Source organism: Hyla sarda, unplaced genomic scaffold, assembly GCF_029499605.1.
Source record: "Hyla sarda isolate aHylSar1 unplaced genomic scaffold, aHylSar1.hap1 scaffold_285, whole genome shotgun sequence".
Taxonomy (NCBI): Eukaryota; Metazoa; Chordata; class Amphibia; order Anura; family Hylidae; genus Hyla; species Hyla sarda.
In genome coordinates this window covers 74,356-101,838 of record NW_026609556.1, presented here as the reverse complement: position 1 = coordinate 101,838, position 27,483 = coordinate 74,356, and the positions used below count along the sequence as shown (strand labels likewise).

Genomic DNA, 27,483 nt, shown 5'->3' with positions numbered 1-27,483 from the left:
GGCAAGGCTGTCGGCAATCCTGCGGCCAGGAATGCTGCAGGTCTGGTCCGGATGGACGATCTGCCCCATGACAGGTTTCAGCCTGTTGGCCAGCACCTTGGCGAGGATCTTGTAGTCCACGTTCAGGAGAGAGATGGGACGCCAGTTTTTCAGGTCACATCTCTCCCCCTTCCGCTTATACAAGATCGTGATCATCCCTTCCCTCAACGACGGAGGCATTCTGCCCCCCACCACCATCTCCTCGTACACCTCCAACAGGTCCGGACAGATCAGGTCACCCAGCGCTACGTAGAGCTCGGCCGGGAGACCGTCACTGCCCGGGGTCCTGCCGGGCTTAAAGGATTTAGCGGCAGAGAGCAGCTCCCCCACCGTCAAGGGGTCGTCCATAGCCGCCGCACCTGCGGGATCAACAACGTTAGTGACACCTGACAGGAACCTCTCGGCGGCTTCGGGGTCGGATGACTTGGGGGCGTAGAGGTTGCTGTAGAAGTCGTGGACGACCCCCATCACTTCCTCCTTGCCGCTCCTCATGTGTCCGGTCTCATCTCGTAGCTCAGTCAGGGGCGTGTGGCCGGCATGGAGCTTCCTGAAAAAGAAAGAGTTACATTTCTCACCCTTCTCCAGGTTCTCCACCTTGGAACGAAAGACGATTCGCTTGGATTCCTCCTCAAAGTGCCTTTTCAAGCTCTTTTTGGTCTCCTCCAGCTCCTCCCTGACGTCCCAGCCACACTGGAGCAGGTCCTGCAGGGACCGCAGCTCGCGCTGCAGTTTCCTCAAGTCCCACTTCTTCGCACACGCCTGTTGTCTGCCTTTTGCCTGAAAGAAACAACGGAATTCGACTTTAACATATTCCCACCAATCGCTGATGCACTTGAACAGACATTTGTCATTTCGCCATACAAGGTAAGCATCCCTAAGTTCCTCCATGACCTCCCTCTGCTCCAACAGGGCACAATTCAACTTCCAGGAGCCCGGGCCAGGTGGGAATCCATGGCCCAGAGTCCCCCGGAATCGAATGGCCCTGTGGTCAGAGAAGAAGCAGGGGACCATAGAGTACGACACCTTTCTGACTGCTCTCGAAGTGAAGATGAAGTCTATCCGAGAACGGAGCGAGCCATCGGGGCGGCTCCACGTATAGTTTACGGAGCCGTTCCCGATGGACCCGACAACGTCCTGCAAGGATGCCTCCGTCACCATCTCAATCAGCAGTTTAGACGTCACGTCCAGGTTGGCGGATGTGCCAGAACTGCGCCCGTCCACCTCAATGGGGCAGTTGAAGTCACCACCCAACACTACTGCCCTAGTGGTGGCGAGTTCAGCCCGCAGGGCCTGGAGAACCTCCAGTCGGACATCCCTCTCAGGGGAGGCGTACACGTTGATGAGCCGCACGGGCTCACCCGCCCAGGAACCGTCTGCGACAAGAAGTCTGCCACAGACGAGCTCCCGGACGGAATCAAGTGCAAAGTTACCTCCCCTGATCAGGATGGCCACCCCCGCAGACCTATTGTCGCCCCCACCAGACCAGTAGGAAGGGCCGTGAGGCCACTGCCTGGCCAGATGGTTGTAAGACCTAGAAGCAGACAAAGCACATTCCTGCAACATGTAAACATCACACCTCTGGGAATCTAAGAACGTAAGAACAGTCTGAAATCTAAACCAAGCTCTAATACTCCTCACATTAATGCAGAAGATGTTGAGATCAGCCATGGGAATAAAAAGAGAGGTTAGTTCTGATACTAGTTACCAGTCTGGTCGGACGGGTCCTCTTCTCTGGCGCCTGTCGGCTCGTGTGGCTTCTCGTAGCGCCCTTCCAAGAACTCGTCGTAGATCGTGTTGGACGGAGTGTCCAGGATTTTCTTGACCTCTGGGTCCTGCAGCAGCTCCTCCATAGATTGAGCTTGGACTGGCTCTGCTTGGACCTGCTCCACTTGGGCCTGCTCCATCACCTCCTCTCCTTCTGAAGCTTCAAGGCTCTCGCAGACCTGCTCCATCTCCTCCTCCTCATCTGAAGCTTGAGGGGTCTCGCAGGTCTCGATTATCTTTCTTTTGTGGGACTCTTCTGATGCGTTGTCCCTTCCTTTCCTCTTCCTCTGTATGGTACCTGGGGGAGGAAGCACAGGAAAGTCCTCCGAAGGGCGGGCACCAGCAGCTGGAGGGGGGTTAGGTGCTGCTGGGCCAGGAGAGAAAGGAGGCTGGGTGGGGCGGGGGGCAGGAGAGAGTGCCCGAGCAGGGGAGGACGGGGCAGGGGTGGGTCGGGCAGGGGAGGACGGGGCAGGGGTGGGCCGGGCAGGGGAGGACGGGGCAGGGGTGGGCCGGGGTGGGGTACGGGGGGCAGGGGTGGGGCGGGATGGGGCAGGAGGGGCAGGGGTGGGACGGGATGGGGCAGGAGGGGCAGGGGTGGGACGGGATGGGGCAGGAGGGGCAGGGGTGGGACGGGGTGGGGCAGGGGTGGGACGGGATGGGGCAGGGGTGGGGCGGGATGGGGCAGGGGTGGGGCGGGATGGGGCAGGAGATGGGGCGGGAGGGGCAGGAGATGGGGCGGGAGGGGCAGGGGAGGGGCGGGACAGGGCAGGGGTGGTGGCTTTCGCCTTCTTACCCTCCTTGGTCGGCTTGGCCATCCGTGGTGTTGGCTCCGGAGCTGGGGCTGGATTCGGTGCTCTCGCTGCCACAGATGCCCATGTTCTCTCCCTCTGGGGGCAGTCCTTGTAGCTGTGGGCTGCCAGTCCGCAGAGGTTGCAGGTCTTGCTCTTGGGGCAGTCCTTGGTCGTGTGACCTGTCACACGGCAATACCTGCAGGCATCCTCCGTACAGTCCTTGCCCTCGTGGCCCATCTTGCCACATCTCCTGCAGGTCTGCGGCATGTCCGGGTAGAAGATAAGTCCTGTGGAGTTGCCCAAGGAAAATGTCGTTGGCAGGTGCTGTAGTCCGTCTGGAGAAGCAGGGTTCTTGTTGAGTCTGACGACCACAGACCACTTGCAGGTCCAGTATCCGAGTGAGTTCAGGATGCGGGTGGGCTCCCTCACTACGGTGCAGAAGCGCTTCAGGAAGGTCGAGATGTCCGTGCCTGGGGTGTGTGGGTTCCGCATTGAGACCGTCACCCGCCTCTCCTCTCTTTGAATAAGGCAGTTGCCCACAAAGCGAGAGAAAGGGGATTCGGGACTCGCCGCTTTCACCACCTCCCAGTATCTTCTACAGGTCCCAATGGTGGCAAAGGTGATGTAGAAGATTCCCGAAAAGAAGGTTGCTATTCCCAGGGTGTCAGCCGTGGGGAAGCCTTGATCCGCCAGCATCTTCTTGCAGAACACGTCGTGGGACATGTCCGGCACCCTTCCGTCCACGGGCTTGAGCTTCAAGGCAACAGTCTGCCTCATCCAGGGCTCCAGGGTTGGAGCTTCCAGGTTAGGAATTCTGCCGCCCTTCTGCCTTGCCGTGGTGGAGGTTGAAGCTTGCTGTGGTTGGGGCTGGACCTCCAGGCCTTGCCCTGCAGCCTCCTGGGTGGACTTGCTGGTTGAGGCCATGGCTTCTTCCAGCAGGCTCTTTTCCGCTTCCTTGCGGAGAGAGGCTTCGCAAAGTCTTCTTTCCCGGGTGGGAGGAGCTATGCAGATCCGGTCCCGGCGGGAGGAGCTATGCAAATCCCTCTCCAGAGGCAGCGAGTTTCTTCGAAAAGATTCTGCGCCGCCTTCCTCTTCGCCGCTGTTCCGGAATTCACCGCCGATTCCCTTCTTCCAGGTTCTTCGTCGGCTTCTTCCGGAGCTGCAGTCTTCAAGATCTTCTCCTTCTTCAGATGTTCCGAGGCAGGCAGGAGACGATCTTCAGGTGGTATGCTCTAGAGAAATGCGGTTCTAATAAGAACGAAAAGTACTGCAATCGTACTACGCAAAATCTCTACCACAATGCTTGGAGTTCTTCAGACCGTAGCGATCATGGTATCTCCCCTGCCAGGTAAGTATCTGATAAGAACAGATACTACACTTGATCTTAGCCAAAAGGCCGAGAAGCGATAACCGTGAAAGGGGCGGGCCCAACAAGGTCCCCTTCATGGGCACTATCACTGCTTGCTGTCAGGGAGGCTGCCAGACAATTTTCCATGCACACTCTGGGCTGGGGGGCAGTCAACCACCAGTACACACAGCAGAACCTAAACCCATACCATTATTGCTAAGCAGCAAGACAGGGGCCCATTGCACTCCCACGGGGCCTTTTTAAATGCAATCCATAACCCGGATTTGCCAGGAACCCTTCTTACTCCTCCTACTTGCATGTGACACTGGGCTTAGGATCTGCATAGGAAACACACACACAAGCACACACCTACCTTTGTTGCCTGCAGATGCCTCCTTGGCTGTCCCCAAACGGTATCAAACCAACACCCACGGGAAGCTGTAAGCATAGAGGACATGCCTGCACCCCATTGGACTTACCTGTGTGGGTTAAATCCGGGTTATTTGACAACCTATGGCGGTGATGGTTCTGCTCAGGCAGAGCAGTGCTGATGCTCCTCATAAAGCTGTCGCTGCTGTGAAGGTTCTAGGTGACATCACAAATCCCTATGGTTACATACACAACAAAGCTGGGTTGTTGTTGTTTACACTCTGCAAGGCCTGTGGAAGTGAGTGACATCATAGCACTGTAGTTCTGAGGGTTCTAGATGGATGCAACAATCTCCTGTTGCTTCTATGAAGGCCATAATAGACGACATCACCAAACAGCTCCATAGTCACATACACAGCAAAGGAGAGATGTTGTTTACACCTAGTGATGTCAGTGGTATTGAGTGACATCACAGCACAGTGCTAAGGCTCCTGGGCCTGGACACAGCAGCGGCTGCAATATCTCAACGGAGAATACGTTTATATATATGTGTGTGTGTGCGCGTATATATATATATATATATATATATATATATATTTCTCCGCCGAAATCACTTTTAAACCCATTTCCACCTTTTTTTCCCTTCTCTTCCTCTTACTTTTTTTTCACGTTTTTTTACGTTTTTCTCCTTTTCGCCTCTTTTCTGTGCGTATTATTCTTCTTTTTCTTCTTTTTTTTCGTCTAATGCATACCCCATCAGTGCAGCAATGCTTATTCAATACCGCCAGCAGATGGAGACACTGGGGGATAATTTTCTAAGGATTTATACTGATTTTTCCTGTCTGAATTTGTCGCACAGAAAGTTGCAGGCCAAATATGTGTGACATTTCTGCGACTTTAGCTTCTAGAGCATTTTTACAACATTATACATAGGTGCTGAATACATAAAAAGCGACTGTTCAGCGACAGACAAGTCGCATCGGCTGAAAGTAGGCCAGAATGTCAGTCCATGTTGGAGCAGGTTTAGATACAGTCTAAAGTATAGATCTCAAAGTCTGTGCACAGAATTTAGCAAGGGCCTCGCACCTTCTGATGCATCAGGTAGGTGCACAATAGCATAGCCTAACCCTCTGTACTTTGGTCTATATTGATGCGGGACATAGACAGCCAGCTGATGACCAATCCATTAGTGCAATGGATGGCTGGAAGCATTTGTCTTTGCCTTTGCAATACCACAGAAGCAATGCATGGTCAATGTACAGCAATGACACACCTGTGTGAACAGCCAGGAGACCCCCCCCATGTTATGTTACATAGTTACATAGTTAGTACGGTCGAAAAAAGACATATGTCCATCAAGTTCAACCAGGGAATTAAGGGGTAGGGGTGTGGCGCGATATTGGGGAAGGGATGAGATTTTATATTTCTTCATAAGCATTAATCTTATTTTGTCAATTAGGAACATTCAGCACCCACCCGCTATCAAGGCAGCTGCCTATCATGTCATGCCCTACCTGCACAGGTGTGCTGGCTACTCAAATGATCCAATTAAGGAGGCCATTTAGTCAGCAGCAGCAGAAGTCCTGTGCCTGGACGCTCCAACAGCGGCCAGACACAAGCAGAAGCAGAAGCAGCAGAAGCAGCAGCAGCACCACCTTTTGTTTTTTGGCTGCAGCAGCAGCAGCAAGGCCCACAGGGCTGGCTAGCTGGCTAGCCAGCAAGCAGGTAGCAATGAAAGTAGGAATCTTTCTTTTTAACCCTGTAAGGGGGTGGTGCACTGTACCCGAAGATACTGCCATATCGGGTCAATGCATAGGGCGACGGAAGCAAGCTTCGAAATCGGCCCCCGTTCTCAAAAATCCATTTAATATATGGTCCCCAGATAGGGGACGTATCAGATATTAAACTGATAAGAACAGATACTACACTTGATCTTAGCCAAAAGGCCGAGAAGCGATAACCGTGAAAGGGGCGGGCCCAACAAGGTCCCCTTCATGGGCACTATCACTGCTTGCTGTCAGGGAGGCTGCCAGACAATTTTCCATGCACACTCTGGGCTGGGGGGCAGTCAACCACCAGTACACACAGCAGAACCTAAACCCATACCATTATTGCTAAGCAGCAAGACAGGGGCCCATTGCACTCCCACGGGGCCTTTTTAAATGCAATCCATAACCCGGATTTGCCAGGAACCCTTCTTACTCCTCCTACTTGCATGTGACACTGGGCTTAGGATCTGCATAGGAAACACACACACAAGCACACACCTACCTTTGTTGCCTGCAGATGCCTCCTTGGCTGTCCCCAAACGGTATCAAACCAACACCCACGGGAAGCTGTAAGCATAGAGGACATGCCTGCACCCCATTGGACTTACCTGTGTGGGTTAAATCCGGGTTATTTGACAACCTATGGCGGTGATGGTTCTGCTCAGGCAGAGCAGTGCTGATGCTCCTCATAAAGCTGTCGCTGCTGTGAAGGTTCTAGGTGACATCACAAATCCCTATGGTTACATACACAACAAAGCTGGGTTGTTGTTGTTTACACTCTGCAAGGCCTGTGGAAGTGAGTGACATCATAGCACTGTAGTTCTGAGGGTTCTAGATGGATGCAACAATCTCCTGTTGCTTCTATGAAGGCCATAATAGACGACATCACCAAACAGCTCCATAGTCACATACACAGCAAAGGAGAGATGTTGTTTACACCTAGTGATGTCAGTGGTATTGAGTGACATCACAGCACAGTGCTAAGGCTCCTGGGCCTGGACACAGCAGCGGCTGCAATATCTCAACGGAGAATACGTTTATATATATGTGTGTGTGTGCGCGTATATATATATATATATATATATATATATATATATATATATATATATATTTCTCCGCCGAAATCACTTTTAAACCCATTTCCACCTTTTTTTCCCTTCTCTTCCTCTTACTTTTTTTTCACGTTTTTTTACGTTTTTCTCCTTTTCGCCTCTTTTCTGGGCGTATTATTCTTCTTTTTCTTCTTTTTTTTCGTCTAATGCATACCCCATCAGTGCAGCAATGCTTATTCAATACCGCCAGCAGATGGAGACACTGGGGGATAATTTTCTAAGGATTTATACTGATTTTTCCTGTCTGAATTTGTCGCACAGAAAGTTGCAGGCCAAATATGTGTGACATTTCTGCGACTTTAGCTTCTAGAGCATTTTTACAACATTATACATAGGTGCTGAATACATAAAAAGCGACTGTTCAGCGACAGACAAGTCGCATCGGCTGAAAGTAGGCCAGAATGTCAGTCCATGTTGGAGCAGGTTTAGATACAGTCTAAAGTATAGATCTCAAAGTCTGTGCACAGAATTTAGCAAGGGCCTCGCACCTTCTGATGCATCAGGTAGGTGCACAATAGCATAGCCTAACCCTCTGTACTTTGGTCTATATTGATGCGGGACATAGACAGCCAGCTGATGACCAATCCATTAGTGCAATGGATGGCTGGAAGCATTTGTCTTTGCCTTTGCAATACCACAGAAGCAATGCATGGTCAATGTACAGCAATGACACACCTGTGTGAACAGCCAGGAGACCCCCCCCATGTTATGTTACATAGTTACATAGTTAGTACGGTCGAAAAAAGACATATGTCCATCAAGTTCAACCAGGGAATTAAGGGGTAGGGGTGTGGCGCGATATTGGGGAAGGGATGAGATTTTATATTTCTTCATAAGCATTAATCTTATTTTGTCAATTAGGAACATTCAGCACCCACCCGCTATCAAGGCAGCTGCCTATCATGTCATGCCCTACCTGCACAGGTGTGCTGGCTACTCAAATGATCCAATTAAGGAGGCCATTTAGTCAGCAGCAGCAGAAGTCCTGTGCCTGGACGCTCCAACAGCGGCCAGACACAAGCAGAAGCAGAAGCAGCAGAAGCAGCAGCAGCACCACCTTTTGTTTTTTGGCTGCAGCAGCAGCAGCAAGGCCCACAGGGCTGGCTAGCTGGCTAGCCAGCAAGCAGGTAGCAATGAAAGTAGGAATCTTTCTTTTTAACCCTGTAAGGGGGTGGTGCACTGTACCCGAAGATACTGCCATATCGGGTCAATGCATAGGGCGACGGAAGCAAGCTTCGAAATCGGCCCCCGTTCTCAAAAATCCATTTAATATATGGTCCCCAGATAGGGGACGTATCAGATATTAAACTGATAAGAACAGATACTACACTTGATCTTAGCCAAAAGGCCGAGAAGCGATAACCGTGAAAGGGGCGGGCCCAACAAGGTGCCCTTCATGGGCACTATCACTGCTTGCTGTCAGGGAGGCTGCCAGACAATTTTCCATGCACACTCTGGGCTGGGGGGCAGTCAACCACCAGTACACACAGCAGAACCTAAACCCATACCATTATTGCTAAGCAGCAAGACAGGGGCCCATTGCACTCCCACGGGGCCTTTTTAAATGCAATCCATAACCCGGATTTGCCAGGAACCCTTCTTACTCCTCCTACTTGCATGTGACACTGGGCTTAGGATCTGCATAGGAAACACACACACAAGCACACACCTACCTTTGTTGCCTGCAGATGCCTCCTTGGCTGTCCCCAAACGGTATCAAACCAACACCCACGGGAAGCTGTAAGCATAGAGGACATGCCTGCACCCCATTGGACTTACCTGTGTGGGTTAAATCCGGGTTATTTGACAACCTATGGCGGTGATGGTTCTGCTCAGGCAGAGCAGTGCTGATGCTCCTCATAAAGCTGTCGCTGCTGTGAAGGTTCTAGGTGACATCACAAATCCCTATGGTTACATACACAACAAAGCTGGGTTGTTGTTGTTTACACTCTGCAAGGCCTGTGGAAGTGAGTGACATCATAGCACTGTAGTTCTGAGGGTTCTAGATGGATGCAACAATCTCCTGTTGCTTCTATGAAGGCCATAATAGACGACATCACCAAACAGCTCCATAGTCACATACACAGCAAAGGAGAGATGTTGTTTACACCTAGTGATGTCAGTGGTATTGAGTGACATCACAGCACAGTGCTAAGGCTCCTGGGCCTGGACACAGCAGCGGCTGCAATATCTCAACGGAGAATACGTTTATATATATGTGTGTGTGTGCGCGTATATATATATATATATATATATATATATATATATTTCTCCGCCGAAATCACTTTTAAACCCATTTCCACCTTTTTTTCCCTTCTCTTCCTCTTACTTTTTTTTCACGTTTTTTTACGTTTTTCTCCTTTTCGCCTCTTTTCTGGGCGTATTATTCTTCTTTTTCTTCTTTTTTTTCGTCTAATGCATACCCCATCAGTGCAGCAATGCTTATTCAATACCGCCAGCAGATGGAGACACTGGGGGATAATTTTCTAAGGATTTATACTGATTTTTCCTGTCTGAATTTGTCGCACAGAAAGTTGCAGGCCAAATATGTGTGACATTTCTGCGACTTTAGCTTCTAGAGCATTTTTACAACATTATACATAGGTGCTGAATACATAAAAAGCGACTGTTCAGCGACAGACAAGTCGCATCGGCTGAAAGTAGGCCAGAATGTCAGTCCATGTTGGAGCAGGTTTAGATACAGTCTAAAGTATAGATCTCAAAGTCTGTGCACAGAATTTAGCAAGGGCCTCGCACCTTCTGATGCATCAGGTAGGTGCACAATAGCATAGCCTAACCCTCTGTACTTTGGTCTATATTGATGCGGGACATAGACAGCCAGCTGATGACCAATCCATTAGTGCAATGGATGGCTGGAAGCATTTGTCTTTGCCTTTGCAATACCACAGAAGCAATGCATGGTCAATGTACAGCAATGACACACCTGTGTGAACAGCCAGGAGACCCCCCCCATGTTATGTTACATAGTTACATAGTTAGTACGGTCGAAAAAAGACATATGTCCATCAAGTTCAACCAGGGAATTAAGGGGTAGGGGTGTGGCGCGATATTGGGGAAGGGATGAGATTTTATATTTCTTCATAAGCATTAATCTTATTTTGTCAATTAGGAACATTCAGCACCCACCCGCTATCAAGGCAGCTGCCTATCATGTCATGCCCTACCTGCACAGGTGTGCTGGCTACTCAAATGATCCAATTAAGGAGGCCATTTAGTCAGCAGCAGCAGAAGTCCTGTGCCTGGACGCTCCAACAGCGGCCAGACACAAGCAGAAGCAGAAGCAGCAGAAGCAGCAGCAGCACCACCTTTTGTTTTTTGGCTGCAGCAGCAGCAGCAAGGCCCACAGGGCTGGCTAGCTGGCTAGCCAGCAAGCAGGTAGCAATGAAAGTAGGAATCTTTCTTTTTAACCCTGTAAGGGGGTGGTGCACTGTACCCGAAGATAGTGCCATATCGGGTCAATGCATAGGGCGACGGAAGCAAGCTTCGAAATCGGCCCCCGTTCTCAAAAATCCATTTAATATATGGTCCCCAGATAGGGGACGTATCAGATATTAAACTGATAAGAACAGATACTACACTTGATCTTAGCCAAAAGGCCGAGAAGCGATAACCGTGAAAGGGGCGGGCCCAACAAGGTCCCCTTCATGGGCACTATCACTGCTTGCTGTCAGGGAGGCTGCCAGACAATTTTCCATGCACACTCTGGGCTGGGGGGCAGTCAACCACCAGTACACACAGCAGAACCTAAACCCATACCATTATTGCTAAGCAGCAAGACAGGGGCCCATTGCACTCCCACGGGGCCTTTTTAAATGCAATCCATAACCCGGATTTGCCAGGAACCCTTCTTACTCCTCCTACTTGCATGTGACACTGGGCTTAGGATCTGCATAGGAAACACACACACAAGCACACACCTACCTTTGTTGCCTGCAGATGCCTCCTTGGCTGTCCCCAAACGGTATCAAACCAACACCCACGGGAAGCTGTAAGCATAGAGGACATGCCTGCACCCCATTGGACTTACCTGTGTGGGTTAAATCCGGGTTATTTGACAACCTATGGCGGTGATGGTTCTGCTCAGGCAGAGCAGTGCTGATGCTCCTCATAAAGCTGTCGCTGCTGTGAAGGTTCTAGGTGACATCACAAATCCCTATGGTTACATACACAACAAAGCTGGGTTGTTGTTGTTTACACTCTGCAAGGCCTGTGGAAGTGAGTGACATCATAGCACTGTAGTTCTGAGGGTTCTAGATGGATGCAACAATCTCCTGTTGCTTCTATGAAGGCCATAATAGACGACATCACCAAACAGCTCCATAGTCACATACACAGCAAAGGAGAGATGTTGTTTACACCTAGTGATGTCAGTGGTATTAAGTGACATCACAGCACAGTGCTAAGGCTCCTGGGCCTGGACACAGCAGCGGCTGCAATATCTCAACGGAGAATACGTTTATATATATGTGTGTGTGTGCTCGTATATATATATATATATATATATATATATATATATATATATATATATATTTCTCCGCCGAAATCACTTTTAAACCCATTTCCACCTTTTTTTCCCTTCTCTTCCTCTTACTTTTTTTTCACGTTTTTTTACGTTTTTCTCCTTTTCGCCTCTTTTCTGGGCGTATTATTCTTCTTTTTCTTCTTTTTTTTCGTCTAATGCATACCCCATCAGTGCAGCAATGCTTATTCAATACCGCCAGCAGATGGAGACACTGGGGGATAATTTTCTAAGGATTTATACTGATTTTTCCTGTCTGAATTTGTCGCACAGAAAGTTGCAGGCCAAATATGTGTGACATTTCTGCGACTTTAGCTTCTAGAGCATTTTTACAACATTATACATAGGTGCTGAATACATAAAAAGCGACTGTTCAGCGACAGACAAGTCGCATCGGCTGAAAGTAGGCCAGAATGTCAGTCCATGTTGGAGCAGGTTTAGATACAGTCTAAAGTATAGATCTCAAAGTCTGTGCACAGAATTTAGCAAGGGCCTCGCACCTTCTGATGCATCAGGTAGGTGCACAATAGCATAGCCTAACCCTCTGTACTTTGGTCTATATTGATGCGGGACATAGACAGCCAGCTGATGACCAATCCATTAGTGCAATGGATGGCTGGAAGCATTTGTCTTTGCCTTTGCAATACCACAGAAGCAATGCATGGTCAATGTACAGCAATGACACACCTGTGTGAACAGCCAGGAGACCCCCCCCATGTTATGTTACATAGTTACATAGTTAGTACGGTCGAAAAAAGACATATGTCCATCAAGTTCAACCAGGGAATTAAGGGGTAGGGGTGTGGCGCGATATTGGGGAAGGGATGAGATTTTATATTTCTTCATAAGCATTAATCTTATTTTGTCAATTAGGAACATTCAGCACCCACCCGCTATCAAGGCAGCTGCCTATCATGTCATGCCCTACCTGCACAGGTGTGCTGGCTACTCAAATGATCCAATTAAGGAGGCCATTTAGTCAGCAGCAGCAGAAGTCCTGTGCCTGGACGCTCCAACAGCGGCCAGACACAAGCAGAAGCAGAAGCAGCAGAAGCAGCAGCAGCACCACCTTTTGTTTTTTGGCTGCAGCAGCAGCAGCAAGGCCCACAGGGCTGGCTAGCTGGCTAGCCAGCAAGCAGGTAGCAATGAAAGTAGGAATCTTTCTTTTTAACCCTGTAAGGGGGTGGTGCACTGTACCCGAAGATACTGCCATATCGGGTCAATGCATAGGGCGACGGAAGCAAGCTTCGAAATCGGCCCCCGTTCTCAAAAATCCATTTAATATATGGTCCCCAGATAGGGGACGTATCAGATATTAAACTGATAAGAACAGATACTACACTTGATCTTAGCCAAAAGGCCGAGAAGCGATAACCGTGAAAGGGGCGGGCCCAACAAGGTCCCCTTCATGGGCACTATCACTGCTTGCTGTCAGGGAGGCTGCCAGACAATTTTCCATGCACACTCTGGGCTGGGGGGCAGTCAACCACCAGTACACACAGCAGAACCTAAACCCATACCATTATTGCTAAGCAGCAAGACAGGGGCCCATTGCACTCCCACGGGGCCTTTTTAAATGCAATCCATAACCCGGATTTGCCAGGAACCCTTCTTACTCCTCCTACTTGCATGTGACACTGGGCTTAGGATCTGCATAGGAAACACACACACAAGCACACACCTACCTTTGTTGCCTGCAGATGCCTCCTTGGCTGTCCCCAAACGGTATCAAACCAACACCCACGGGAAGCTGTAAGCATAGAGGACATGCCTGCACCCCATTGGACTTACCTGTGTGGGTTAAATCCGGGTTATTTGACAACCTATGGCGGTGATGGTTCTGCTCAGGCAGAGCAGTGCTGATGCTCCTCATAAAGCTGTCGCTGCTGTGAAGGTTCTAGGTGACATCACAAATCCCTATGGTTACATACACAACAAAGCTGGGTTGTTGTTGTTTACACTCTGCAAGGCCTGTGGAAGTGAGTGACATCATAGCACTGTAGTTCTGAGGGTTCTAGATGGATGCAACAATCTCCTGTTGCTTCTATGAAGGCCATAATAGACGACATCACCAAACAGCTCCATAGTCACATACACAGCAAAGGAGAGATGTTGTTTACACCTAGTGATGTCAGTGGTATTGAGTGACATCACAGCACAGTGCTAAGGCTCCTGGGCCTGGACACAGCAGCGGCTGCAATATCTCAACGGAGAATACGTTTATATATATGTGTGTGTGTGCGCGTATATATATATATATATATATATATATATATATATATATATATATATATATATATATATATATTTCTCCGCCGAAATCACTTTTAAACCCATTTCCACCTTTTTTTCCCTTCTCTTCCTCTTACTTTTTTTTCACGTTTTTTTACGTTTTTCTCCTTTTCGCCTCTTTTCTGGGCGTATTATTCTTCTTTTTCTTCTTTTTTTTCGTCTAATGCATACCCCATCAGTGCAGCAATGCTTATTCAATACCGCCAGCAGATGGAGACACTGGGGGATAATTTTCTAAGGATTTATACTGATTTTTCCTGTCTGAATTTGTCGCACAGAAAGTTGCAGGCCAAATATGTGTGACATTTCTGCGACTTTAGCTTCTAGAGCATTTTTACAACATTATACATAGGTGCTGAATACATAAAAAGCGACTGTTCAGCGACAGACAAGTCGCATCGGCTGAAAGTAGGCCAGAATGTCAGTCCATGTTGGAGCAGGTTTAGATACAGTCTAAAGTATAGATCTCAAAGTCTGTGCACAGAATTTAGCAAGGGCCTCGCACCTTCTGATGCATCAGGTAGGTGCACAATAGCATAGCCTAACCCTCTGTACTTTGGTCTATATTGATGCGGGACATAGACAGCCAGCTGATGACCAATCCATTAGTGCAATGGATGGCTGGAAGCATTTGTCTTTGCCTTTGCAATACCACAGAAGCAATGCATGGTCAATGTACAGCAATGACACACCTGTGTGAACAGCCAGGAGACCCCCCCCATGTTATGTTACATAGTTACATAGTTAGTACGGTCGAAAAAAGACATATGTCCATCAAGTTCAACCAGGGAATTAAGGGGTAGGGGTGTGGCGCGATATTGGGGAAGGGATGAGATTTTATATTTCTTCATAAGCATTAATCTTATTTTGTCAATTAGGAACATTCAGCACCCACCCGCTATCAAGGCAGCTGCCTATCATGTCATGCCCTACCTGCACAGGTGTGCTGGCTACTCAAATGATCCAATTAAGGAGGCCATTTAGTCAGCAGCAGCAGAAGTCCTGTGCCTGGACGCTCCAACAGCGGCCAGACACAAGCAGAAGCAGAAGCAGCAGAAGCAGCAGCAGCACCACCTTTTGTTTTTTGGCTGCAGCAGCAGCAGCAAGGCCCACAGGGCTGGCTAGCTGGCTAGCCAGCAAGCAGGTAGCAATGAAAGTAGGAATCTTTCTTTTTAACCCTGTAAGGGGGTGGTGCACTGTACCCGAAGATACTGCCATATCGGGTCAATGCATAGGGCGACGGAAGCAAGCTTCGAAATCGGCCCCCGTTCTCAAAAATCCATTTAATATATGGTCCCCAGATAGGGGACGTATCAGATATTAAACTGATAAGAACAGATACTACACTTGATCTTAGCCAAAAGGCCGAGAAGCGATAACCGTGAAAGGGGCGGGCCCAACAAGGTCCCCTTCATGGGCACTATCACTGCTTGCTGTCAGGGAGGCTGCCAGACAATTTTCCATGCACACTCTGGGCTGGGGGGCAGTCAACCACCAGTACACACAGCAGAACCTAAACCCATACCATTATTGCTAAGCAGCAAGACAGGGGCCCATTGCACTCCCACGGGGCCTTTTTAAATGCAATCCATAACCCGGATTTGCCAGGAACCCTTCTTACTCCTCCTACTTGCATGTGACACTGGGCTTAGGATCTGCATAGGAAACACACACACAAGCACACACCTACCTTTGTTGCCTGCAGATGCCTCCTTGGCTGTCCCCAAACGGTATCAAACCAACACCCACGGGAAGCTGTAAGCATAGAGGACATGCCTGCACCCCATTGGACTTACCTGTGTGGGTTAAATCCGGGTTATTTGACAACCTATGGCGGTGATGGTTCTGCTCAGGCAGAGCAGTGCTGATGCTCCTCATAAAGCTGTCGCTGCTGTGAAGGTTCTAGGTGACATCACAAATCCCTATGGTTACATACACAACAAAGCTGGGTTGTTGTTGTTTACACTCTGCAAGGCCTGTGGAAGTGAGTGACATCATAGCACTGTAGTTCTGAGGGTTCTAGATGGATGCAACAATCTCCTGTTGCTTCTATGAAGGCCATAATAGACGACATCACCAAACAGCTCCATAGTCACATACACAGCAAAGGAGAGATGTTGTTTACACCTAGTGATGTCAGTGGTATTGAGTGACATCACAGCACAGTGCTAAGGCTCCTGGGCCTGGACACAGCAGCGGCTGCAATATCTCAACGGAGAATACGTTTATATATATGTGTGTGTGTGCGCGTATATATATATATATATATATATATATATATATATATATATATTTCTCCGCCGAAATCACTTTTAAACCCATTTCCACCTTTTTTTCCCTTCTCTTCCTCTTACTTTTTTTTCACGTTTTTTTACGTTTTTCTCCTTTTCGCCTCTTTTCTGGGCGTATTATTCTTCTTTTTCTTCTTTTTTTTCGTCTAATGCATACCCCATCAGTGCAGCAATGCTTATTCAATACCGCCAGCAGATGGAGACACTGGGGGATAATTTTCTAAGGATTTATACTGATTTTTCCTGTCTGAATTTGTCGCACAGAAAGTTGCAGGCCAAATATGTGTGACATTTCTGCGACTTTAGCTTCTAGAGCATTTTTACAACATTATACATAGGTGCTGAATACATAAAAAGCGACTGTTCAGCGACAGACAAGTCGCATCGGCTGAAAGTAGGCCAGAATGTCAGTCCATGTTGGAGCAGGTTTAGATACAGTCTAAAGTATAGATCTCAAAGTCTGTGCACAGAATTTAGCAAGGGCCTCGCACCTTCTGATGCATCAGGTAGGTGCACAATAGCATAGCCTAACCCTCTGTACTTTGGTCTATATTGATGCGGGACATAGACAGCCAGCTGATGACCAATCCATTAGTGCAATGGATGGCTGGAAGCATTTGTCTTTGCCTTTGCAATACCACAGAAGCAATGCATGGTCAATGTACAGCAATGACACACCTGTGTGAACAGCCAGGAGACCCCCCCCATGTTATGTTACATAGTTACATAGTTAGTACGGTCGAAAAAAGACATATGTCCATCAAGTTCAACCAGGGAATTAAGGGGTAGGGGTGTGGCGCAATATTGGGGAAGGGATGAGATTTTATATTTCTTCATAAGCATTAATCTTATTTTGTCAATTAGGAACATTCAGCACCCACCCGCTATCAAGGCAGCTGCCTATCATGTCATGCCCTACCTGCACAGGTGTGCTGGCTACTCAAATGATCCAATTAAGGAGGCCATTTAGTCAGCAGCAGCAGAAGTCCTGTGCCTGGACGCTCCAACAGCGGCCAGACACAAGCAGAAGCAGAAGCAGCAGAAGCAGCAGCAGCACCACCTTTTGTTTTTTGGCTGCAGCAGCAGCAGCAAGGCCCACAGGGCTGGCTAGCTGGCTAGCCAGCAAGCAGGTAGCAATGAAAGTAGGAATCTTTCTTTTTAACCCTGTAAGGGGGTGGTGCACTGTACCCGAAGATACTGCCATATCGGGTCAATGCATAGGGCGACGGAAGCAAGCTTCGAAATCGGCCCCCGTTCTCAAAAATCCATTTAATATATGGTCCCCAGATAGGGGACGTATCAGATATTAAACTGATAAGAACAGATACTACACTTGATCTTAGCCAAAAGGCCGAGAAGCGATAACCGTGAAAGGGGCGGGCCCAACAAGGTCCCCTTCATGGGCACTATCACTGCTTGCTGTCAGGGAGGCTGCCAGACAATTTTCCATGCACACTCTGGGCTGGGGGGCAGTCAACCACCAGTACACACAGCAGAACCTAAACCCATACCATTATTGCTAAGCAGCAAGACAGGGGCCCATTGCACTCCCACGGGGCCTTTTTAAATGCAATCCATAACCCGGATTTGCCAGGAACCCTTCTTACTCCTCCTACTTGCATGTGACACTGGGCTTAGGATCTGCATAGGAAACACACACACAAGCACACACCTACCTTTGTTGCCTGCAGATGCCTCCTTGGCTGTCCCCAAACGGTATCAAACCAACACCCACGGGAAGCTGTAAGCATAGAGGACATGCCTGCACCCCATTGGACTTACCTGTGTGGGTTAAATCCGGGTTATTTGACAACCTATGGCGGTGATGGTTCTGCTCAGGCAGAGCAGTGCTGATGCTCCTCATAAAGCTGTCGCTGCTGTGAAGGTTCTAGGTGACATCACAAATCCCTATGGTTACATACACAACAAAGCTGGGTTGTTGTTGTTTACACTCTGCAAGGCCTGTGGAAGTGAGTGACATCATAGCACTGTAGTTCTGAGGGTTCTAGATGGATGCAACAATCTCCTGTTGCTTCTATGAAGGCCATAATAGACGACATCACCAAACAGCTCCATAGTCACATACACAGCAAAGGAGAGATGTTGTTTACACCTAGTGATGTCAGTGTACACCTAGTGATGTCAGTGGTATTGAGTGACATCACAGCACAGTGCTAAGGCTCCTGGGCCTGGACACAGCAGCGGCTGCAATATCTCAACGGAGAATACGTTTATATATATGTGTGTGTGTGCTCGTATATATATATATATATATATATATATATATATATATATATATATATATATTTCTCCGCCGAAATCACTTTTAAACCCATTTCCACCTTTTTTTCCCTTCTCTTCCTCTTACTTTTTTTTCACGTTTTTTTACGTTTTTCTCCTTTTCGCCTCTTTTCTGGGCGTATTATTCTTCTTTTTCTTCTTTTTTTTCGTCTAATGCATACCCCATCAGTGCAGCAATGCTTATTCAATACCGCCAGCAGATGGAGACACTGGGGGATAATTTTCTAAGGATTTATACTGATTTTTCCTGTCTGAATTTGTCGCACAGAAAGTTGCAGGCCAAATATGTGTGACATTTCTGCGACTTTAGCTTCTAGAGCATTTTTACAACATTATACATAGGTGCTGAATACATAAAAAGCGACTGTTCAGCGACAGACAAGTCGCATCGGCTGAAAGTAGGCCAGAATGTCAGTCCATGTTGGAGCAGGTTTAGATACAGTCTAAAGTATAGATCTCAAAGTCTGTGCACAGAATTTAGCAAGGGCCTCGCACCTTCTGATGCATCAGGTAGGTGCACAATAGCATAGCCTAACCCTCTGTACTTTGGTCTATATTGATGCGGGACATAGACAGCCAGCTGATGACCAATCCATTAGTGCAATGGATGGCTGGAAGCATTTGTCTTTGCCTTTGCAATACCACAGAAGCAATGCATGGTCAATGTACAGCAATGACACACCTGTGTGAACAGCCAGGAGACCCCCCCCATGTTATGTTACATAGTTACATAGTTAGTACGGTCGAAAAAAGACATATGTCCATCAAGTTCAACCAGGGAATTAAGGGGTAGGGGTGTGGCGCGATATTGGGGAAGGGATGAGATTTTATATTTCTTCATAAGCATTAATCTTATTTTGTCAATTAGGAACATTCAGCACCCACCCGCTATCAAGGCAGCTGCCTATCATGTCATGCCCTACCTGCACAGGTGTGCTGGCTACTCAAATGATCCAATTAAGGAGGCCATTTAGTCAGCAGCAGCAGAAGTCCTGTGCCTGGACGCTCCAACAGCGGCCAGACACAAGCAGAAGCAGAAGCAGCAGAAGCAGCAGCAGCACCACCTTTTGTTTTTTGGCTGCAGCAGCAGCAGCAAGGCCCACAGGGCTGGCTAGCTGGCTAGCCAGCAAGCAGGTAGCAATGAAAGTAGGAATCTTTCTTTTTAACCCTGTAAGGGGGTGGTGCACTGTACCCGAAGATACTGCCATATCGGGTCAATGCATAGGGCGACGGAAGCAAGCTTCGAAATCGGCCCCCGTTCTCAAAAATCCATTTAATATATGGTCCCCAGATAGGGGACGTATCAGATATTAAACTGATAAGAACAGATACTACACTTGATCTTAGCCAAAAGGCCGAGAAGCGATAACCGTGAAAGGGGCGGGCCCAACAAGGTCCCCTTCATGGGCACTATCACTGCTTGCTGTCAGGGAGGCTGCCAGACAATTTTCCATGCACACTCTGGGCTGGGGGGCAGTCAACCACCAGTACACACAGCAGAACCTAAACCCATACCATTATTGCTAAGCAGCAAGACAGGGGCCCATTGCACTCCCACGGGGCCTTTTTAAATGCAATCCATAACCCGGATTTGCCAGGAACCCTTCTTACTCCTCCTACTTGCATGTGACACTGGGCTTAGGATCTGCATAGGAAACACACACACAAGCACACACCTACCTTTGTTGCCTGCAGATGCCTCCTTGGCTGTCCCCAAACGGTATCAAACCAACACCCACGGGAAGCTGTAAGCATAGAGGACATGCCTGCACCCCATTGGACTTACCTGTGTGGGTTAAATCCGGGTTATTTGACAACCTATGGCGGTGATGGTTCTGCTCAGGCAGAGCAGTGCTGATGCTCCTCATAAAGCTGTCGCTGCTGTGAAGGTTCTAGGTGACATCACAAATCCCTATGGTTACATACACAACAAAGCTGGGTTGTTGTTGTTTACACTCTGCAAGGCCTGTGGAAGTGAGTGACATCATAGCACTGTAGTTCTGAGGGTTCTAGATGGATGCAACAATCTCCTGTTGCTTCTATGAAGGCCATAATAGACGACATCACCAAACAGCTCCATAGTCACATACACAGCAAAGGAGAGATGTTGTTTACACCTAGTGATGTCAGTGGTATTGAGTGACATCACAGCACAGTGCTAAGGCTCCTGGGCCTGGACACAGCAGCGGCTGCAATATCTCAACGGAGAATACGTTTATATATATGTGTGTGTGTGCGCGTATATATATATATATATATATATATATTTCTCCGCCGAAATCACTTTTAAACCCATTTCCACCTTTTTTTCCCTTCTCTTCCTCTTACTTTTTTTTCACGTTTTTTTACGTTTTTCTCCTTTTCGCCTCTTTTCTGGGCGTATTATTCTTTTTTTTCTTCTTTTTTTTCGTCTAATGCATACCCCATCAGTGCAGCAATGCTTATTCAATACCGCCAGCAGATGGAGACACTGGGGGATAATTTTCTAAGGATTTATACTGATTTTTCCTGTCTGAATTTGTCGCACAGAAAGTTGCAGGCCAAATATGTGTGACATTTCTGCGACTTTAGCTTCTAGAGCATTTTTACAACATTATACATAGGTGCTGAATACATAAAAAGCGACTGTTCAGCGACAGACAAGTCGCATCGGCTGAAAGTAGGCCAGAATGTCAGTCCATGTTGGAGCAGGTTTAGATACAGTCTAAAGTATAGATCTCAAAGTCTGTGCACAGAATTTAGCAAGGGCCTCGCACCTTCTGATGCATCAGGTAGGTGCACAATAGCATAGCCTAACCCTCTGTACTTTGGTCTATATTGATGCGGGACATAGACAGCCAGCTGATGACCAATCCATTAGTGCAATGGATGGCTGGAAGCATTTGTCTTTGCCTTTGCAATACCACAGAAGCAATGCATGGTCAATGTACAGCAATGACACACCTGTGTGAACAGCCAGGAGACCCCCCCCATGTTATGTTACATAGTTACATAGTTAGTACGGTCGAAAAAAGACATATGTCCATCAAGTTCAACCAGGGAATTAAGGGGTAGGGGTGTGGCGCGATATTGGGGAAGGGATGAGATTTTATATTTCTTCATAAGCATTAATCTTATTTTGTCAATTAGGAACATTCAGCACCCACCCGCTATCAAGGCAGCTGCCTATCATGTCATGCCCTACCTGCACAGGTGTGCTGGCTACTCAAATGATCCAATTAAGGAGGCCATTTAGTCAGCAGCAGCAGAAGTCCTGTGCCTGGACGCTCCAACAGCGGCCAGACACAAGCAGAAGCAGAAGCAGCAGAAGCAGCAGCAGCACCACCTTTTGTTTTTTGGCTGCAGCAGCAGCAGCAAGGCCCACAGGGCTGGCTAGCTGGCTAGCCAGCAAGCAGGTAGCAATGAAAGTAGGAATCTTTCTTTTTAACCCTGTAAGGGGGTGGTGCACTGTACCCGAAGATACTGCCATATCGGGTCAATGCATAGGGCGACGGAAGCAAGCTTCGAAATCGGCCCCCGTTCTCAAAAATCCATTTAATATATGGTCCCCAGATAGGGGACGTATCAGATATTAAACTGATAAGAACAGATACTACACTTGATCTTAGCCAAAAGGCCGAGAAGCGATAACCGTGAAAGGGGCGGGCCCAACAAGGTCCCCTTCATGGGCACTATCACTGCTTGCTGTCAGGGAGGCTGCCAGACAATTTTCCATGCACACTCTGGGCTGGGGGGCAGTCAACCACCAGTACACACAGCAGAACCTAAACCCATACCATTATTGCTAAGCAGCAAGACAGGGGCCCATTGCACTCCCACGGGGCCTTTTTAAATGCAATCCATAACCCGGATTTGCCAGGAACCCTTCTTACTCCTCCTACTTGCATGTGACACTGGGCTTAGGATCTGCATAGGAAACACACACACAAGCACACACCTACCTTTGTTGCCTGCAGATGCCTCCTTGGCTGTCCCCAAACGGTATCAAACCAACACCCACGGGAAGCTGTAAGCATAGAGGACATGCCTGCACCCCATTGGACTTACCTGTGTGGGTTAAATCCGGGTTATTTGACAACCTATGGCGGTGATGGTTCTGCTCAGGCAGAGCAGTGCTGATGCTCCTCATAAAGCTGTCGCTGCTGTGAAGGTTCTAGGTGACATCACAAATCCCTATGGTTACATACACAACAAAGCTGGGTTGTTGTTGTTTACACTCTGCAAGGCCTGTGGAAGTGAGTGACATCATAGCACTGTAGTTCTGAGGGTTCTAGATGGATGCAACAATCTCCTGTTGCTTCTATGAAGGCCATAATAGACGACATCACCAAACAGCTCCATAGTCACATACACAGCAAAGGAGAGATGTTGTTTACACCTAGTGATGTCAGTGGTATTGAGTGACATCACAGCACAGTGCTAAGGCTCCTGGGCCTGGACACAGCAGCGGCTGCAATATCTCAACGGAGAATACGTTTATATATATGTGTGTGTGTGCGCGTATATATATATATATATATATATATATATATATATATATATATTTCTCCGCCGAAATCACTTTTAAACCCATTTCCACCTTTTTTTCCCTTCTCTTCCTCTTACTTTTTTTTCACGTTTTTTTACGTTTTTCTCCTTTTCGCCTCTTTTCTGGGCGTATTATTCTTCTTTTTCTTCTTTTTTTTCGTCTAATGCATACCCCATCAGTGCAGCAATGCTTATTCAATACCGCCAGCAGATGGAGACACTGGGGGATAATTTTCTAAGGATTTATACTGATTTTTCCTGTCTGAATTTGTCGCACAGAAAGTTGCAGGCCAAATATGTGTGACATTTCTGCGACTTTAGCTTCTAGAGCATTTTTACAACATTATACATAGGTGCTGAATACATAAAAAGCGACTGTTCAGCGACAGACAAGTCGCATCGGCTGAAAGTAGGCCAGAATGTCAGTCCATGTTGGAGCAGGTTTAGATACAGTCTAAAGTATAGATCTCAAAGTCTGTGCACAGAATTTAGCAAGGGCCTCGCACCTTCTGATGCATCAGGTAGGTGCACAATAGCATAGCCTAACCCTCTGTACTTTGGTCTATATTGATGCGGGACATAGACAGCCAGCTGATGACCAATCCATTAGTGCAATGGATGGCTGGAAGCATTTGTCTTTGCCTTTGCAATACCACAGAAGCAATGCATGGTCAATGTACAGCAATGACACACCTGTGTGAACAGCCAGGAGACCCCCCCCATGTTATGTTACATAGTTACATAGTTAGTACGGTCGAAAAAAGACATATGTCCATCAAGTTCAACCAGGGAATTAAGGGGTAGGGGTGTGGCGCGATATTGGGGAAGGGATGAGATTTTATATTTCTTCATAAGCATTAATCTTATTTTGTCAATTAGGAACATTCAGCACCCACCCGCTATCAAGGCAGCTGCCTATCATGTCATGCCCTACCTGCACAGGTGTGCTGGCTACTCAAATGATCCAATTAAGGAGGCCATTTAGTCAGCAGCAGCAGAAGTCCTGTGCCTGGACGCTCCAACAGCGGCCAGACACAAGCAGAAGCAGAAGCAGCAGAAGCAGCAGCAGCACCACCTTTTGTTTTTTGGCTGCAGCAGCAGCAGCAAGGCCCACAGGGCTGGCTAGCTGGCTAGCCAGCAAGCAGGTAGCAATGAAAGTAGGAATCTTTCTTTTTAACCCTGTAAGGGGGTGGTGCACTGTACCCGAAGATACTGCCATATCGGGTCAATGCATAGGGCGACGGAAGCAAGCTTCGAAATCGGCCCCCGTTCTCAAAAATCCATTTAATATATGGTCCCCAGATAGGGGACGTATCAGATATTAAACTGATAAGAACAGATACTACACTTGATCTTAGCCAAAAGGCCGAGAAGCGATAACCGTGAAAGGGGCGGGCCCAACAAGGTCCCCTTCATGGGCACTATCACTGCTTGCTGTCAGGGAGGCTGCCAGACAATTTTCCATGCACACTCTGGGCTGGGGGGCAGTCAACCACCAGTACACACAGCAGAACCTAAACCCATACCATTATTGCTAAGCAGCAAGACAGGGGCCCATTGCACTCCCACGGGGCCTTTTTAAATGCAATCCATAACCCGGATTTGCCAGGAACCCTTCTTACTCCTCCTACTTGCATGTGACACTGGGCTTAGGATCTGCATAGGAAACACACACACAAGCACACACCTACCTTTGTTGCCTGCAGATGCCTCCTTGGCTGTCCCCAAACGGTATCAAACCAACACCCACGGGAAGCTGTAAGCATAGAGGACATGCCTGCACCCCATTGGACTTACCTGTGTGGGTTAAATCCGGGTTATTTGACAACCTATGGCGGTGATGGTTCTGCTCAGGCAGAGCAGTGCTGATGCTCCTCATAAAGCTGTCGCTGCTGTGAAGGTTCTAGGTGACATCACAAATCCCTATGGTTACATACACAACAAAGCTGGGTTGTTGTTGTTTACACTCTGCAAGGCCTGTGGAAGTGAGTGACATCATAGCACTGTAGTTCTGAGGGTTCTAGATGGATGCAACAATCTCCTGTTGCTTCTATGAAGGCCATAATAGACGACATCACCAAACAGCTCCATAGTCACATACACAGCAAAGGAGAGATGTTGTTTACACCTAGTGATGTCAGTGGTATTGAGTGACATCACAGCACAGTGCTAAGGCTCCTGGGCCTGGACACAGCAGCGGCTGCAATATCTCAACGGAGAATACGTTTATATATATGTGTGTGTGTGCGCGTATATATATATATATATATATATATATATATATTTCTCCGCCGAAATCACTTTTAAACCCATTTCCACCTTTTTTTCCCTTCTCTTCCTCTTACTTTTTTTTCACGTTTTTTTACGTTTTTCTCCTTTTCGCCTCTTTTCTGGGCGTATTATTCTTCTTTTTCTTCTTTTTTTTCGTCTAATGCATACCCCATCAGTGCAGCAATGCTTATTCAATACCGCCAGCAGATGGAGACACTGGGGGATAATTTTCTAAGGATTTATACTGATTTTTCCTGTCTGAATTTGTCGCACAGAAAGTTGCAGGCCAAATATGTGTGACATTTCTGCGACTTTAGCTTCTAGAGCATTTTTACAACATTATACATAGGTGCTGAATACATAAAAAGCGACTGTTCAGCGACAGACAAGTCGCATCGGCTGAAAGTAGGCCAGAATGTCAGTCCATGTTGGAGCAGGTTTAGATACAGTCTAAAGTATAGATCTCAAAGTCTGTGCACAGAATTTAGCAAGGGCCTCGCACCTTCTGATGCATCAGGTAGGTGCACAATAGCATAGCCTAACCCTCTGTACTTTGGTCTATATTGATGCGGGACATAGACAGCCAGCTGATGACCAATCCATTAGTGCAATGGATGGCTGGAAGCATTTGTCTTTGCCTTTGCAATACCACAGAAGCAATGCATGGTCAATGTACAGCAATGACACACCTGTGTGAACAGCCAGGAGACCCCCCCCATGTTATGTTACATAGTTACATAGTTAGTACGGTCGAAAAAAGACATATGTCCATCAAGTTCAACCAGGGAATTAAGGGGTAGGGGTGTGGCGCGATATTGGGGAAGGGATGAGATTTTATATTTCTTCATAAGCATTAATCTTATTTTGTCAATTAGGAACATTCAGCACCCACCCGCTATCAAGGCAGCTGCCTATCATGTCATGCCCTACCTGCACAGGTGTGCTGGCTACTCAAATGATCCAATTAAGGAGGCCATTTAGTCAGCAGCAGCAGAAGTCCTGTGCCTGGACGCTCCAACAGCGGCCAGACACAAGCAGAAGCAGAAGCAGCAGAAGCAGCAGCAGCACCACCTTTTGTTTTTTGGCTGCAGCAGCAGCAGCAAGGCCCACAGGGCTGGCTAGCTGGCTAGCCAGCAAGCAGGTAGCAATGAAAGTAGGAATCTTTCTTTTTAACCCTGTAAGGGGGTGGTGCACTGTACCCGAAGATACTGCCATATCGGGTCAATGCATAGGGCGACGGAAGCAAGCTTCGAAATCGGCCCCCGTTCTCAAAAATCCATTTAATATATGGTCCCCAGATAGGGGACGTATCAGATATTAAACTGATAAGAACAGATACTACACTTGATCTTAGCCAAAAGGCCGAGAAGCGATAACCGTGAAAGGGGCGGGCCCAACAAGGTCCCCTTCATGGGCACTATCACTGCTTGCTGTCAGGGAGGCTGCCAGACAATTTTCCATGCACACTCTGGGCTGGGGGGCAGTCAACCACCAGTACACACAGCAGAACCTAAACCCATACCATTATTGCTAAGCAGCAAGACAGGGGCCCATTGCACTCCCACGGGGCCTTTTTAAATGCAATCCATAACCCGGATTTGCCAGGAACCCTTCTTACTCCTCCTACTTGCATGTGACACTGGGCTTAGGATCTGCATAGGAAACACACACACAAGCACACACCTACCTTTGTTGCCTGCAGATGCCTCCTTGGCTGTCCCCAAACGGTATCAAACCAACACCCACGGGAAGCTGTAAGCATAGAGGACATGCCTGCACCCCATTGGACTTACCTGTGTGGGTTAAATCCGGGTTATTTGACAACCTATGGCGGTGATGGTTCTGCTCAGGCAGAGCAGTGCTGATGCTCCTCATAAAGCTGTCGCTGCTGTGAAGGTTCTAGGTGACATCACAAATCCCTATGGTTACATACACAACAAAGCTGGGTTGTTGTTGTTTACACTCTGCAAGGCCTGTGGAAGTGAGTGACATCATAGCACTGTAGTTCTGAGGGTTCTAGATGGATGCAACAATCTCCTGTTGCTTCTATGAAGGCCATAATAGACGAC

General features: G+C 47.9%; 10 non-coding genes and 1 pseudogene across 10 annotated transcripts; all 11 read right to left on the bottom strand.

Annotated features, from left to right (window-relative positions):
- Positions 1–3,834: 3,834 nt before the first annotated feature.
- LOC130326568 (U2 spliceosomal RNA) lies at positions 3,835–4,002 on the bottom strand (annotated as a pseudogene).
- Positions 4,003–6,078: 2,076 nt separating this feature from the next.
- LOC130326606 (U2 spliceosomal RNA) lies at positions 6,079–6,269 on the bottom strand. The gene has a single exon (XR_008871184.1). It is a non-coding gene; the product is annotated as a U2 spliceosomal RNA (small nuclear RNA).
- A 2,092-nt stretch (positions 6,270–8,361) lies between these two features.
- Positions 8,362–8,552, bottom strand: LOC130326605 (U2 spliceosomal RNA). Its single transcript, XR_008871183.1, has one exon. It is a non-coding gene; the product is annotated as a U2 spliceosomal RNA (small nuclear RNA).
- A 2,078-nt stretch (positions 8,553–10,630) lies between these two features.
- LOC130326453 (U2 spliceosomal RNA) lies at positions 10,631–10,821 on the bottom strand. Its single transcript, XR_008871050.1, has one exon. It is a non-coding gene; the product is annotated as a U2 spliceosomal RNA (small nuclear RNA).
- A 2,092-nt stretch (positions 10,822–12,913) lies between these two features.
- On the bottom strand, positions 12,914–13,104 carry LOC130326604 (U2 spliceosomal RNA). Its single transcript, XR_008871182.1, has one exon. It is a non-coding gene; the product is annotated as a U2 spliceosomal RNA (small nuclear RNA).
- A 2,106-nt stretch (positions 13,105–15,210) lies between these two features.
- LOC130326603 (U2 spliceosomal RNA) lies at positions 15,211–15,401 on the bottom strand. The gene has a single exon (XR_008871181.1). It is a non-coding gene; the product is annotated as a U2 spliceosomal RNA (small nuclear RNA).
- A 2,086-nt stretch (positions 15,402–17,487) lies between these two features.
- Positions 17,488–17,678, bottom strand: LOC130326602 (U2 spliceosomal RNA). Its single transcript, XR_008871180.1, has one exon. It is a non-coding gene; the product is annotated as a U2 spliceosomal RNA (small nuclear RNA).
- A 2,114-nt stretch (positions 17,679–19,792) lies between these two features.
- On the bottom strand, positions 19,793–19,983 carry LOC130326601 (U2 spliceosomal RNA). Its single transcript, XR_008871179.1, has one exon. It is a non-coding gene; the product is annotated as a U2 spliceosomal RNA (small nuclear RNA).
- A 2,070-nt stretch (positions 19,984–22,053) lies between these two features.
- LOC130326599 (U2 spliceosomal RNA) lies at positions 22,054–22,244 on the bottom strand. Its single transcript, XR_008871178.1, has one exon. It is a non-coding gene; the product is annotated as a U2 spliceosomal RNA (small nuclear RNA).
- A 2,086-nt stretch (positions 22,245–24,330) lies between these two features.
- LOC130326598 (U2 spliceosomal RNA) lies at positions 24,331–24,521 on the bottom strand. Its single transcript, XR_008871177.1, has one exon. It is a non-coding gene; the product is annotated as a U2 spliceosomal RNA (small nuclear RNA).
- Positions 24,522–26,597: 2,076 nt separating this feature from the next.
- LOC130326597 (U2 spliceosomal RNA) lies at positions 26,598–26,788 on the bottom strand. Its single transcript, XR_008871176.1, has one exon. It is a non-coding gene; the product is annotated as a U2 spliceosomal RNA (small nuclear RNA).
- Positions 26,789–27,483: the final 695 nt, after the last annotated feature.